Raw genomic sequence first — 14,662 nt, forward strand, 5'->3', positions numbered from 1 at the left:
GACGGGGCGGCGATGGGGACGGCCGGGGCGGCGACGTGGGCGTCGACGAGGGGTGGCGACGGGGCGGCGAAGGCGGGTGGCGGGCGACGGGGCAGAGGAGAAGAAGCAGATGAGAAACTGAATTTTTTGAAGTGTTTTCTTATATGGGATGGGCCTTTAGTACCGGTTGGAGCGACCAACCGGTACTAAAGGTCAATTTTGGCCAGGCCAAGCGGCGGGAAGCGCCCACCTTTAGTACCGGGTGGTGGCTCCAACCGGTACTAAAGACCCTCCCTTTAATACCGGTTTGAGCCACGACCCGGCACTAAAGGTGGTGCGCTGGCGCAGGTGCGGTGCGTCATGTTTAGTGCCACCTCGCTAGCCGAGGGGCGTCCGCACTGGTTTATAAGCCCCAGTACGGTAGCTCTCTCGAGCTCCTCTCCAAAGCAGGCGTACTGGGCCTAAATGTTCTATGCTGCCTTGTGGGCCTACTGGGCCTTTGCGGGCCTGCATCCTGGCCCAACAACAGGTTGAGTTTCTAGTCGTATGCAGGCTGCTGTGGCGCAGTAGGCAGGCTTTTTTATTTTCTTAATTTTTTGCTTTATTTATTTTTGTTTTATTTTTTTTTTTGAGTTTTTTTTGCTGTATTTAGAGTTTCTTTGTGAATATTCTTGCTTTAGGTACAAAAAATTACAAACTTTCTATTAGTGCCGGTAGTTTACAAATTTGAATAGTTTACATTTTGAATTATTTGAAATTTGTGTGAATCACTAGTTTGTGAATAACTTAACTTTGAAAATAGATTTTCAGTGATTCTTTTTTCTTATGTTTAATATTAGTGCGTTTTATCATTGTATTCAATTTGGTAATGCTTAGGTTATTTAAAAAATGAAATGCCTTTGTAACGGATGAGTTTTCGTCCGAAACCCTGATACTTCGAAAGAGATTGTCCATTTTATACACAAAGTGCATCCAGTTTTTGCGGTAACCCTCTCTACTTTTTTGCACATGCTATGTGGGTGCAATTATGATACCATGCCAACTTTCAACCTTTTCTGAGTTCATTTGAAATGCTTTTCAATTTCAGGGTCATTTAGCTAAAAAAATTAGTAAATGCATGAAAGAATTTGTTTGCACATAAAATTTCTTCGCGTTTCAAATGCCAAAACACATAACTACCCTAACTATTACAGAGATTCCCTCCTGGGTGTGAAACACAGAAGAAATTGATGATAGTGAAGCCGATCACATCCCAGATCTTTGGGTGTGAAACTTTTCTTCGCGTATGTCCCTTTGCGCCGTAGCCATGGAAAATCTTCATCATTTAACTGGATGCTCGGGTCAATATTCACTGTGAATGGAGCAATTTCATCAAACTTTTCATAATCTTCTGACATGTCTGTCTTGTCATCCACTCCCACGATGTTTCTCTTCCTAGAAAGAACTATGTGGCGCTTTGGCTCATCGTATGATGCATTCGCTTCCTTATCTTTTCTTTTTCTCGGCTTGGTAGACATATCCTTCACATAGAAAAGCTGTGCCACATCATTAGCTAGGACAAATGGTTCGTCTGCATACGCAAGATTGTTGAGATCCACTGTTGTCATTCCATACTGCGGGTCTTCTGTTACCTCATATCGTGTCATATTGACCCATTTGCACCGAAACAAAGGGACCTTCAAACCACGTCCATAGTCAAGTTCCCATATCTCCTCTATGTAACCATAATATGTTTCCTTTCCCGTTTTGGTTGTTGCATCAAAGCGGACACCACTGTTTTGGTTGGTGCTCTTCTTATCTTGGGCGATCGTGTAAAATGTATTACCATTTATCTCGTACCCTTTGAAATTAATTACATTCAAAGATGGTAACTGGGACAGCGAGTGCAGGTCATCTTCAATAGAGGCGTCATGCATGGTACGTGTCTGCAACCAGCCGGCGAAAACTCCTGGTTTGTTCACGTGTAATCCAGTCATTAGACCGCTCCGGGTGTTTGGAGCATAGAAAATTCATGTGTTCGTCCATATACGGAGCCACCAAGGCGGAATTCTGTATAACTGTGTAGTGTGCTTCAGTGAGAGAATGTCCGTCCATACATATTTTTTGATTCCCTCCTAGCGTGCATTTTCCATCCAGTCTGCCCTTATGCCGTGATTCAGGAACACCAATCGGCTTAAGGTCAGGAATAAAGTCAATAAAAAACTCAATGACCTCCTCATTTTCATGGCCCTTGGAGGTTCTTCCTTCTGGCATAGCACGGTTATGAACATATTTCTTTAAGACTTCCATGAACCTCTCAAAGGGGAACATATTGTGTAGAAATACAGGACCCAAAACGTTAATCTCTTCGCATAGGTGAACTAGGACGTGCGTCATGATGTTGAAGAAGGATGGTGGGAACACCAACTCGAAACTGACAAGACATTGCACCAAATCATTCTCTAACCTTGGTATGATTTCTGGATCGATTACCTTCTGAGAGATTGCATTGAGGAATGCACATAGCTTCACAATGGCTAATCGAACGTTATCCGGAAGAAGCCCCCTTAATGCAACCAGAAACAGTTGCGTCATAATCACGTGGCAGTCATGAGACTTTAGGTTCTGGAACTTTTTCTCTGCCATGTTTATTATTCCCTTTATATTCGACGAGAAGCCAAACGGTACCTTAATACTGAGCAGGCATTCAAAGAAGATTTCCTTCTCTTCTTTGGTAAGAGTGTAGCTGGCATGACCCTGATGTATGCCGTCTTTTCCATGCATATGTTGCTGGTCCTCCCGTGCCTCAGGTGTATCTTTTGTCTTCCCATACACGCCCAAGAAGCCAAACAGGGTCACGCAAAGATTCTTCGTCACGTGCATCACGTCGATTGCAGAGCGGACCGATAGATCTTTCCAATAGGGCAGGTCCCAAAATATAGATTTCTTCTTCCACATGGGTGCTCATCCCACGCACGTACACCTGTTCCATTCCACAGCCATAAGAGTTCTTCAACTAAAGGCCTTAGGTACACATCAATGTCGTTGCCGGGTTGCTTAGGGCCTTGGATGAGCACTGACATCATACTGAACTTCCGCTTCATGCACAACCAAGGAGGAAGGTTATACAAACATAGAGTCACAGGCCAGGTGCTATGGTTGCTGCTCTGCTCCCCAAAAGGATTAATGCCATCTGCGCTTAGACCAAACCATACGTTCCTTGCGTCATCTGCAAACTCCTTCCCGTACTTTCTCTCAATTTTTCTCCACTGCGACCCGTCAGTGAGTACTCTCAACTTTCCATCTTTCTTACGGTCTTCTCTGTGCCATCGCATCGCCTTGGCATGCTCTTTGTTTTGGAACAAACGTTTCAACCGTGGTATTACAGGAGCATACCACATCACCTTGGTAGGAATCTTCTTCCTGGGGCGCTCGCCCTCGACATCACCAGGGTCATCGCGCCTGATCTTATAGCGCAATGCACCACATACCAGGCAAGCGTTCAAATCCTCGTACTCACCGCGGTAGAGGATGCAGTCATTAGGGCATGCATGTATCTTCTGCACCTCTAACCCTAGAGGCAGACAACCTTCTTTGCTTCGTACGTACTCTCGGGCAATTCGTTGTCCTTTGGAAGCATATTCTTTATCATTACCAGGAACTTTCCAAATCCCTTATCAGATACACCATTCTCTGCCTTCCATTGCAGCAATTCCAGTGTGGTGCCCAACTTTTTCTTGTCAGCTTCGCAATTCGGGTACAACAATTTCTTGTGATCCTCTAACATGCGCTGTAACTTCTTCTTCTCCAAATCACTTGCGCAGTTTCTCTTTGCATCGGCAATGGCCCGACCTAGATCATCAGCGGGCTCATCTGATGCCTCTTCTTCAGCTTCTTCCCGCATTGCCAACTCGGCTTCTTCCCCCATTGTTGTATCATCGTATTCAGGGAACCCATGGCCAGGATAGCTGTCATCGTCCTCTTGTTCTTCATTGTCTTCCATCATAACCCCTCTTTCTCCGTGCTTGGTCCAAACATTATAGTGGGGCATGAAACCGGACTTAAACAGGTGGACGTGAATGGTTCTTGACGTAGAGTAATTGTGATCATTCTTACAGAGTAAACATGGACAAGGCATAAAACCATCCGCCCGCTTGTTTGCCTCAGCCGCAAGCAGAAAAGTTTGCACGCCATTAATGAACTCGGGAGAGCATCGGTCATCGTACATCCATTGTCGGCTCATCTTCATTACACAACACCGAATAGACCAAATTAATACAAGTGCATAGATAAAGTTCATACAAGACTTAAATGCAACAAACAAATAACTCTCTAACTAAAGAATTTAAATGCAACAACAAATGCGATCAAGATCGCAACTAAGGTAACAATTGATCCAACAGCATAATGATACCAACCTCAGTATCAATGGCATATTTTCTAATCTTTCTAATCTTCAAGCGCATTTTCTCCATCTTGATCTTGTGATCATCGACGACATCGGCAACATGCAACTCCAATTCCATCTTCTCCCCCTCAATTCTTTTCAATTTTTCTTTCAAATACTCGTTTTCTCTTTCAACTAAATTTAACCTCTCGACAATAGGGTCGGTTGGAATTTCCGGTTCACAAACCTCCTAGACAAAAATATCTATGTCAACTTGATGGGAATAATTTGTCATAAACACGAAATGCAACAACTAGTTTTAACAGAGAATATACCACATCCGAATCATAACAAGGACGAGGGCCGACGGGGACGGATATCAAAACCATGGCACTATGTATAACAAACAACATATGGGTAAGATAATTATACGAGTAACTATATATCCAAATCACACAAACATCAATTTGGTAATGTAAAACATTCATGAACAAGAGGCTCACCACAAGGTGGTGCCGGCGACGGAACGGTGCGGGTGATCGACTGTGGTTACGACGGAGATTTAGAAGGCACTAAGTAAACCACACCTACATATGCAAACTAAGTGTTAGTTTTGACCACAAATTGCATATAAATCAAATACTACCACATATATTTTCTACCAAATTACTAAACTCATAAATTAATCACTATACAAAGCATTGCAAGAGCTAATCTAGCAATGAGAGATGAAAGGACAAAGTTGCTAACCTTTGTGATCATTTGAATGGATGGGGGCCTTCAAATCTTGACAAATTTTGGGCAAAATGTGTGATGAGCTCGAGAGGAAGAGGGGAAGAACAGAGAGGAGAGGGGAAAGGGGAAGAACAGAGCGAGCTCGGGTGGACAAAGGGTTTATGTAGGACGACCTTTAGCACCGGTTCGTGCCATGAACCCAGACTGACAACATCCTGCCACCACTCACTTTAGTACCAGTCCGTGGCACGAACCGGTGCTAAAGGTCGGCCACGAACCGGTACTAATGAAAGCGGCTGGCTAGCCGTTGGAACCAGCACTAATGCACACATTAGTGCCGGCTCAAAAGCAAACCGGCACTAATGTTCTTGACATTTGACCCTTTTTCTACTAGTGTAGCTAGATGGTTTCTTCTCTCTGTTTGATTCTCAATACCATGTTCTCCTCGATGTTCTTGGAGATCTATTCGATGTAATACCTTTTTGCGGTGTGTTTGCCGATATCTGATGAATAGTTTATTTATGATCAGGTTATCTATGAATATTATTTGAATCTTCTCTGAATTCTTATATGCATGATTTGATATCTTTGCAAGTATCTTCAAACTATCGATTTGGTTTGGCCAACTAGATTGGTTTATCTTGCAATAGGAGAACACTACTAGGGAAAACCTTATACATAGAACTTTAGCAGTAGCGCCTGTTAAAAAAGCAGGCTGGTGCTAAGTAGCAGTAGCGCGCTGATGTAAACGGCGCTACAGATACAGTTATAGCAGTAAAGCGCATGGAGATAAAAGCGTTGTTGGGGATCGTTGCAGAAATTAAAAAATTTCTACGCATCAACAAGATCAATCTATGGAGAGACTAGCAACGAGAGAGAGGGGAGTACATCTTCATACCCTTGAAGATCGCGATGCGGAAGCATTGCAAGAACGCGGATGAAGGAGTCGTACTCGTAGCGATTCAGATCGTGGTTAATTCCGATCTAAGCGCGGAACAACGGCGCCTCCGCGTTCAACACACGTACAGCCCGGGGACGTCTCCTCCTTCTTGATCCAGCAAGGGGAGAGGAGAAGTTGAGGGAGAGCTCCGGCAGCACGACGGCGTGGTGGTGGAGCTTCCAGTTCTCCGGCAGGGCTTCGCCAAGCACTACGGAGGAGGAGGAGGAGGAGGTGTTGGGGAGGGAGAGGGCTGCGCCATGGGAAGGGGTGCGGCTCCCATGCGCCTCCCCACTATATATAGGGGTGGAGGGGGCTGGTTACTTGCCCTCCAAGTCCATTGGGGCGTTGGCAAAGGTGGGGAAAGAAATCCCGTCATTTCCCTTCCCCACCGATTGTTATCCCCCTTTTCAGGGATCTTGATCTTATCCCTCCGGGATATGATCTTATTCCTTCTAAGGGGGGATCTTGGTGCGCCTTGACCAGGGTTGTGGGGCCTTGCCCCCACTACCCACGTTCATGTGGGTCCCCCCATGCAGGTGGGCCCCACTCCGGAACCTTCTAGAACCTTCCCGGTACAATACCGAAAAATCCCGAACATTTTCCGGTGGCCAAAATAGGACTTCCCATATATAAATCTTTACTCCGGACCATTCCGGATCTCCTCGTGACGTCCGGGATCTCATCCGGGACTCCGAACAACATTCGGTAACTGCACACTAATTCCCATAACAACTCTAGCGCCACCGAACCTTAAGTGTGTAGACCCTACGGGTTCGGGAATCATGCAGACATGACCGAGATAGCTCTCTGGCCAATAACCAACAGCGGGATCTGGATACCCATGTTGGCTCCCACATGTTCTACGATGATCTCATCGGATGAACCACGATGTCGGGGATTCAATCAATCCTGTATACAATTCCCTTTGTCAATCGTTATGTTACTTGCCCAAGATTCGATCGTCGGTATCCCAATACCTCGTTCAATCTCGTTACCGGCAAGTCACTTTACTCGTTTCGTAATGCATGATCCCGCGACTAACTACTTAGTCACATTGAGCTCATTATGATGATGCATTGCCGAGTGGGCCCAGAGATACCTCTCCGTCACACGGAGCGACAAATCCCAGTCTCGATTCGTGCAAACCCAATAGACACATTCAGATATACCTATAGTGTACCTTTATAGCCACCCAGTTATGTTGTGACGTTTGGCACACCCAAAGCATTCCTACGGTATCCGAGAGTTGCACAATCTCATGGTCTAAGGAAATGATACTTGACATTAGAAAAGCTTTAGCAGACGAACTACATGATCTTGTGCTATGCTCAGGATTGGGTCTTGTCCATCATATCATTCTCCTAATGATGTGATCCCGTTATCAACGACATCCAATGTCCATGGTTAGGAAACCGTAACCATCTCTTGATCAACGAGCTAGTCAACTAGAGGCTCACTAGGGACATGTTGAGGTCTATGTATTCACACATGTATTACGATTTCCGGATAACACAATTATAGCATGAACAATAGACAATTATCATGAACAAGGAAATACAATAATAACCATTTTATCATTGCCTCTAGGGCATATTTCCAACAAGCGCTACTACTAAAATTCCCACGGCTTAGCCGATAGGCTACACATAGTAGTAGCGATCTACGTCGAACCGCGCTGCCGCTACTTGCTTTGTAGCAGCGCGTTTACGCTGAAAGGCGCTACTGCTAAAGGAAATAAAATTAAATGGAAAGCAAATAGAAAAGTAAATGAAAATGAAAGAAATAGAAAAAGGTGAAAGGAAAAAATAAAATGTAAAGAAAAATAAATGAAAAAGGGAAAAAAAGAGAAAGGAATAGCAGTAGGGTGTATCGAGGAACGCGCTGTAGCTAGCATAGCAGTAGCGCACTTCCTGGAGCGCGCTACTGCTACTTCTGACTTAACCGCGCGGTTCGTTCTTCCCCACGGCCACTTCCCCCAAATCCAACTCCTCCGCTGTCGCCGCCACCGTCGCCCATCGGCCGCCGCGCGCTCTCCCGTCGCTCTCCGCACACCATCGATGCCGCCCCGGCCCCGGATTCGACGCCGCCCCCGACGCCACCCCCGACCTCGACGCCGGCCCCGACCCCGACCTTGCCCCTCACTCGTCGCAGGCACCCAAGGTGAGCACGCCTGCTCCTCCCCCTCCCCTACCTCTGCCTAGGGTTCTTCAAATTTTAGTTGCATCAAATTAGTTAGGGTTCATCTATGGGTGGAAATGATTCGGATGCGGATGTTATCGGATACGGATGCGGCTCGGATGTTTTCTTAGATGATGTTTTCTTAGATGATGAATAAACACGTTTGTAATGCATAACAAAACGAGTAAAATTTGACCACTTATTTCACTTTTAAGTTGGATAATTGGAATATCCGCTACCACTTTCCACCCCTAGGTTCATCAAATTAGATGGTAATTAGGGCAGTAGTTCATAGGTACTAATTAGTTAGTAAGAACTAGGTACTAATTAGGTACTAGTTTATTTTTATTTATAGTAAGTTTATTTTTAGTAAGAACTAGTTGAATTAATAGAACTAGTTAAACATGTCACATTTGTTGTTATTTTTTTAGTTAAAGCAATTTTTTCCACATCGACGTCGACGATGCCTATCCCGCATCCTCGTCGTCGACTCGGTGGAGGACACCTGCTTGACCAGATGGGCCATGTACGGGACTGGGCTCCGCCGGGCTAGTACTGGGAGGCGCTACCTACCGGGGGGCGCAGCTTGGTGAGGAGCCAGCCCATCATTGACCCAAACCTTCTTTGGTGGCGGTCGCGTGGGCCAGTGACGGTGTAGAGGCTTGAGGACCCCGCGGAGGTGGTACATCACCATGTCAGCGAGGAGGACGCGCACGTCCGTCGCTACTTGTTTGCGTTGGAGCACAGGTTCTCCAATACCTGGCAGGTTCTCCAGGGGTCTCACTGAAGCTATGATCCTGTGATGGTTCCTTCTCTTTGGGTGTCGACCGCCCGCACCGATACCCGTCGTGCGCTAGGGTTTTAGTTGTATTAGTGATGTTATATGTATGATACTATTCGGGATGTATTGGTGATAATATTCGACGATGTACGAACGTATGAGATGATTTACTTTTGCTTATTGAATGCATGCTAATTTGAATACTTATTTATTTTACGATTTGGTTTTTCTTATTGAATGCTCATGTCAATATGAGTCCTATAAGATATTTTGAAATGTATATCTTGTGTTGCTCAAATAGGATATGTGCTTGCCCAAGTGGCCGGTCATGTTTGCAGGTTACACCTCCGAGTGGCCTATGTTTTGCCGGAGTGTTGATTCATTTCCGTTCCGGCAAATTTCACGCGCTCGATATGTCCTATTTTAGCAAAGGTTATGCCGGATTTTTCCGTGAATTTTGGCATGACTTGTGCTAGAATATGTAGGAAATATCGAGTGCCCCGAATTTGTGTGTTGAGTATCCTGGTAGTTGCCTTCGATCGATTTTCAATTAATGTTTCAACTATGAACATAGGAAATGTCTGATGATGAAAAGGATTTCGGTATTTGCGAATACTGCGAATACGAGTGCGGCCTGTGCGACAGAATCTTCCTAGATGATGATAGGCGCTTCAGCATCAAGCTGGACGAGAACTTCGAAGTGGATACAGTAAATCACAACGACTTCGTAATTAAGCATGACATCGGCTTCATTTGCTTTAACTTATAATTTAATTTTTCACTAATCTACTAGCGTATCCCCTGCCATGCAAGCGTTTTTGTCTTAGTCCTATGAAAACTACTATGGAGGTAAAGAGAGTTTACTTGAAGACTGAGTATGGTTACACTTTCCACGTAAAATTATACAACGCAGACACCTACACCTATTTTGAATGCAAAACTTGGCAAGCACTATGCAAGACTTATGCATTTGAGCCTGATATGGTTATCACCTTTGATATTCGTCCGGAAGATGATATGGTTATCACCAATAGTGTTCGTATTGAACTACGGTCACATCTATTTAGGAAAGATGGTAAAATGTTTACTATTTGTCTTCAGTACAACTTTTGCATACATTATTTTTTAAGCTAAACTTCATTGCTAAGTATGTTAATATACGATGTTCTTCAACAGGGACTTCCGATGAATGTTGTGCCTCATTGGATCGAGACTAAAGGTCGCATGAGAATGGTTAGCTTACAGCCAAGATATCCTACAACGCACTTTAGTGCATTCAGGATTTCTAAAAGCGAGGAATGCTTAATAGTGAAAGACTAGAGCAAAATTGTGAACGATCGCAGAGAAGTACTAGGGGGTAGCAATCAGAAGCGTAGCCCACGATTAGGAGACAGGTTCATCTGCATGCTCCAACATGATGAAGCAAGAGTGCTACACATGTTTTATGCTATTTTACCTGAGAGAGAGCAGCAGGAGTGATTAGCTAGCTAGAAATGAGTGATGATGATTAAATAGCTAGTGTTGGTGGTAATGACTATGATGACTATTATTAGCTAGTGTTGGTGGTGATTAGATAGCTACCGCAGCTACTGTTGGTGGTGATTAGCTAGCTAGAATGAGTTTGAAGATGATGATGTGTGCTACACTATGACTATGATGATTAAATAGTTACTGTTGGTGGTAATGTCTATGATGATGATTAAATAGCTTGTGTTGGTGGATTAGATTCAAGTGGAGGCAACATGTGGTGCACATCGAAAGTACTAATAGTCCAAACTAGATCAAGTTTGGATTAGTAGTATACTTTTGACATGCACCAGTACATGTTGCCTCCACTTGAACCTAATCCATCTTCATTGACACACTGTTATGGACATATTGCTATAACAACCTCATAATTGGTATTGTACCAAAATTTGTATAACGACGTATAAATACACTAAAAATAAAAAAATGAGAAAAAGAATACTAGTAGCGATGGAGAGTAAACACGCTACTACTAGCTATATCAGCAGTACCGCGGGAGTGGATAAACGCTGCGGCTATATGTCTTAGCAGTAGCGCGTGTCGCACGCGCTACTGCTAAGGAATAGTTGTAGCGCCTTACTAGTAGCGTGGTGTCCCGCGTTACTAGTGGGCATTAAACCCATGCTACTACTAGGGTTTTCCCTAGTAGTGGAAGTGCTTAGCTTTGGGTTCAATCTTGCGGTGCTTGACCCCAGTGACAGAAGGGGAACCGACACGTATTGTATTGTTGCCATCGAGGATAACAAGATGGGGTTGTTATCATACTGCTTGAGTTTATCCCGCTACATCATGTCATCTTGCTTAGAGCGTTACTCTGTTGTTATGAATTTAATACTCTAGATGCATTCAGGAGTCGGTTGATGTGTGGAGTAATAGTAGTAGATGCAAGCAAGAGTCGGTCTAGTTGATACGGACGTGATGCCTATATTCATGATCATTGCCTTAGATATCGTCATAATTTTGCGCTTTTCTGTCAATTGCTCGGCAGTAATTTGTTTACCCATCGTAATATTTTCTATATTGAGACAAGCCTCTAGTGAAACCTATGGCCCCCGGGTCTACTTTCCATCATATAAGTTTCTGATCTACAATTTTAGTTTCCTATTTACTTCCTTTGCAATCTTTTACTTTCCATTCCATAAACCAAAAATACCAAAAACATTACTTTACCGTTTATCATCTCTACCAGATCTCACTTTGGAAATAACCGTGAAGGGATTGATAACCCCTTTATCGCGTTGGGTGCAAGTTGGCGTTTGTTTGTGCAGGTATTCGGTGACTTGTGCGTTGTCTCCTACTGGATTGATACCTCGGTTCTCACAACTGAGGGAAATATTTACTGTACTTTGCTGCATCACCCTTTCCTCTTTAAGGGAAAAATCAACGCAAGCTCAAGAAGTAGCAGGAAGAATTTCTGGCACCGTTGCCGGGGAGATCTACGACAAGTCAAGACATACCAAGTAGCCATCATAAACTCTCATCCCTTGCATTATATTATTCTCCATTCTCCACTCATTTTCCTCTCCCCCACTTCTAAAACGATTTTTCGAAAAGATTTGCCTTTGATTCGCCCCTCTTCCGTTCGTCTTTTCGTTTGCCTCTATGTCTTACTTGGCTCGTTTGCCTGTTTGGTTGGAATAATTGTGTATTTATTGTAAATCAGAAACCAAAGAATTTATGGATCCTCATCCACTTGCTAATCTTTTTAAGAGATTCAATTATGATGAACCAATTGCTAGTGAGTTGTGTGCACTAGATTATCTTCATGAAGTTTTGCTTTAAATTCGTGAATCTGAAAATTATGATGAAGAAATTTATGAAGAGATACATGATAGCTCCTCGAATAAAAAGCATGATTGCAATGATGTTATTATAATTTCTGTTAATGTCAATTTTGCTAATATTATGCAAAACCATAAACTTGGGGATGCTAATTTCGGTATGTCCACTACTAATTGTAATGATCATGAATGGGGTGATTCTTCTTATGATCTTGAAAATTTGTTGAAGCCCCATGATAAATATGAGATTGATAATAATGTTTACAATAATATTGAAAGTGGGTTTGGAGAAGTCATGACTTTATTTTATGACAATCCCACTATTTTGGAAGAGTGTCAACTTTGCATGCATGTGGATCATGAAGTGAATATTTTATGTGATAGATATATTGTTGAATTTGCTTATGATCCTACATGTAATTATTATGAGAGAGGAAAATATGGTTGTAGAAATTTCCATGTTACTAAATTTTCTCTCGTTATGGTGAGATTGCTTTTGTTTCTTTCTTCTTCCTTGCATATGCTAGATCTTGCTTGTATTGCTAATTTGTTTTCCTATAAAATGTCTATGCATAGGAAATATGTTAGACTTAGATGTGATTTTAATATGATACATGATGCTCTCTTCGTGTTTCAATTGCTACCTTTTATGTGAGCATCATTTAAAGAAAAGCGCTTGTTGGGAGATAACCCAATATATTTCTAATTCATCTAGACTTGGTTAGATCTATTTTTGTGTTTTAATCAGTGTTTGTGCCAAGTAAGACCTTTGGGATAGCTTACGGCGATAGTTGATTTGACCTTGCTGAAAAATAGAAACTTTTGCGCTTAGGAAAATAATTCTTTTCATGCACACATCTCTTATGTTGGACATATGATTCATGTGCAGGGCTTGCAGGGCAAGATCAAGAGTCGCGCTAATCTCGTGGACAGGCCAGCCTGGTACAAGGACAAGGTCTACCCAGAGAACAAGGTACGTAGTATTTATCATTTATTTTCATGCATACATCTCTTTATGTTGGACATGCAGGTACCTGCCCTGGAGCACAACAAGCAAGTGAAAGGAGAGAGCCTGAATCTGCTCAAGTACATCGACGACAATTTCGATGGCCCAGAATTGCTCCCTCATGTAAGAGACAAATACACATGTTCGTTGTTTTCAGTGGAACTGAAGTTTGCATTCCTGATGTGCTGAACCACTAGGATTCTGCAAAGAAGAAATTTGCCACGGAACTGCTTGCCTACAGCGACAGTTTCAACGCCAGCGCTTTCTTCTCATGCCTACGCTCCAAGGGAGATGTGACCGACGAAGCTGGTAAACAAAAACAGCAGAACAGTGCACTACTTACAACATGTTTGTGTGTTTGATACGTTCTATATTGAAAGGCTGCATGCAGTTTGTGCTCACATTTCATCTATCATTAGTTGCCGCTGTTGATAAAATAGAAGCTACCCTGGGAAAGTTCAGCGATGGCCCATTCTTCCTTGGCCAGTTTAGTCTGGTATGTGTATGTCACTCCATCAGGGGTTCCCTTTCGTCTTGTCCATGCCCATATATTTCAGAAAGATTTCAGAAGAATTGTGTTTTTTTACATACATGGTTTTGTTGTGATATACATATATATTCTTAATAGGTCGACATTGCATACGTGCCATTCATCGAAAGGCTTCAGATATCATATTCTGGCATCAAGAACTGCGATATCGTTGGCGGAAGACCCAACATTGGCAGATTCATCCAGGTAGTTCCGAATAATGTTAGATGGGATATAATTAACTTCATATATCCTACTCTGAGGTGTTATCAGTGGGTTAGATAGTTATATTCCATTGCGGGATGTTGCAGGAAGTGAACAAGAACCAAACTAGACCCGCAGTTTTCGCTTGACATAATCAAGGAGAAGTTTGGGGTACGTTATCTTCCAACTTTTTATCCATTGATCATGATTCATGCCACCTTCCAATCCCAACCAGACTTAAACTTTGACTTTGACTTTCAGAGTCCTTGAAGATTGTGGTGTCCAAGGAACAATGACTCGGAAACTGCTGCAGATTGTCTTGTAGCAGAAGAAGACCCAGGAGTGCTTTCGCTCGGTTGGATGTCGTGCTATGCTGTTAGAGAACAAATACATAAACAGGGTCATACTGCAATCCTTCATTGCCAGGTGGGCTAGCTAGTCATATATTTGTGCATATCTGATATTGTATATCACTTGTAGATAGTAACCGATTTGTGTAATGTCTATTGTTTCTCCATTTGAGCTATAAGACCCAGAGGCTTGCGGTCTGTAATCGTGTACAGTATTTCCCCAAATTCTCTCCTACTAATATCTCTTTCATGGTATCAGTTAGATCTCAATCCTATAAAGCTTCCT

At 43.1% G+C, this 14,662-nt stretch overlaps 1 pseudogene; it reads left to right on the forward strand.

Annotated features, from left to right (window-relative positions):
* The window catches only part of LOC123171296 (protein IN2-1 homolog B-like), a 21,238-nt pseudogene extending 6,942 nt beyond the window's left edge, over positions 1-14,296 (forward strand).
* Positions 14,297-14,662: the final 366 nt, after the last annotated feature.

Source organism: Triticum aestivum, chromosome 7D (genome assembly GCF_018294505.1).
Source record: "Triticum aestivum cultivar Chinese Spring chromosome 7D, IWGSC CS RefSeq v2.1, whole genome shotgun sequence".
In the NCBI taxonomy this organism is placed as follows: domain Eukaryota; kingdom Viridiplantae; phylum Streptophyta; class Magnoliopsida; order Poales; family Poaceae; genus Triticum; species Triticum aestivum.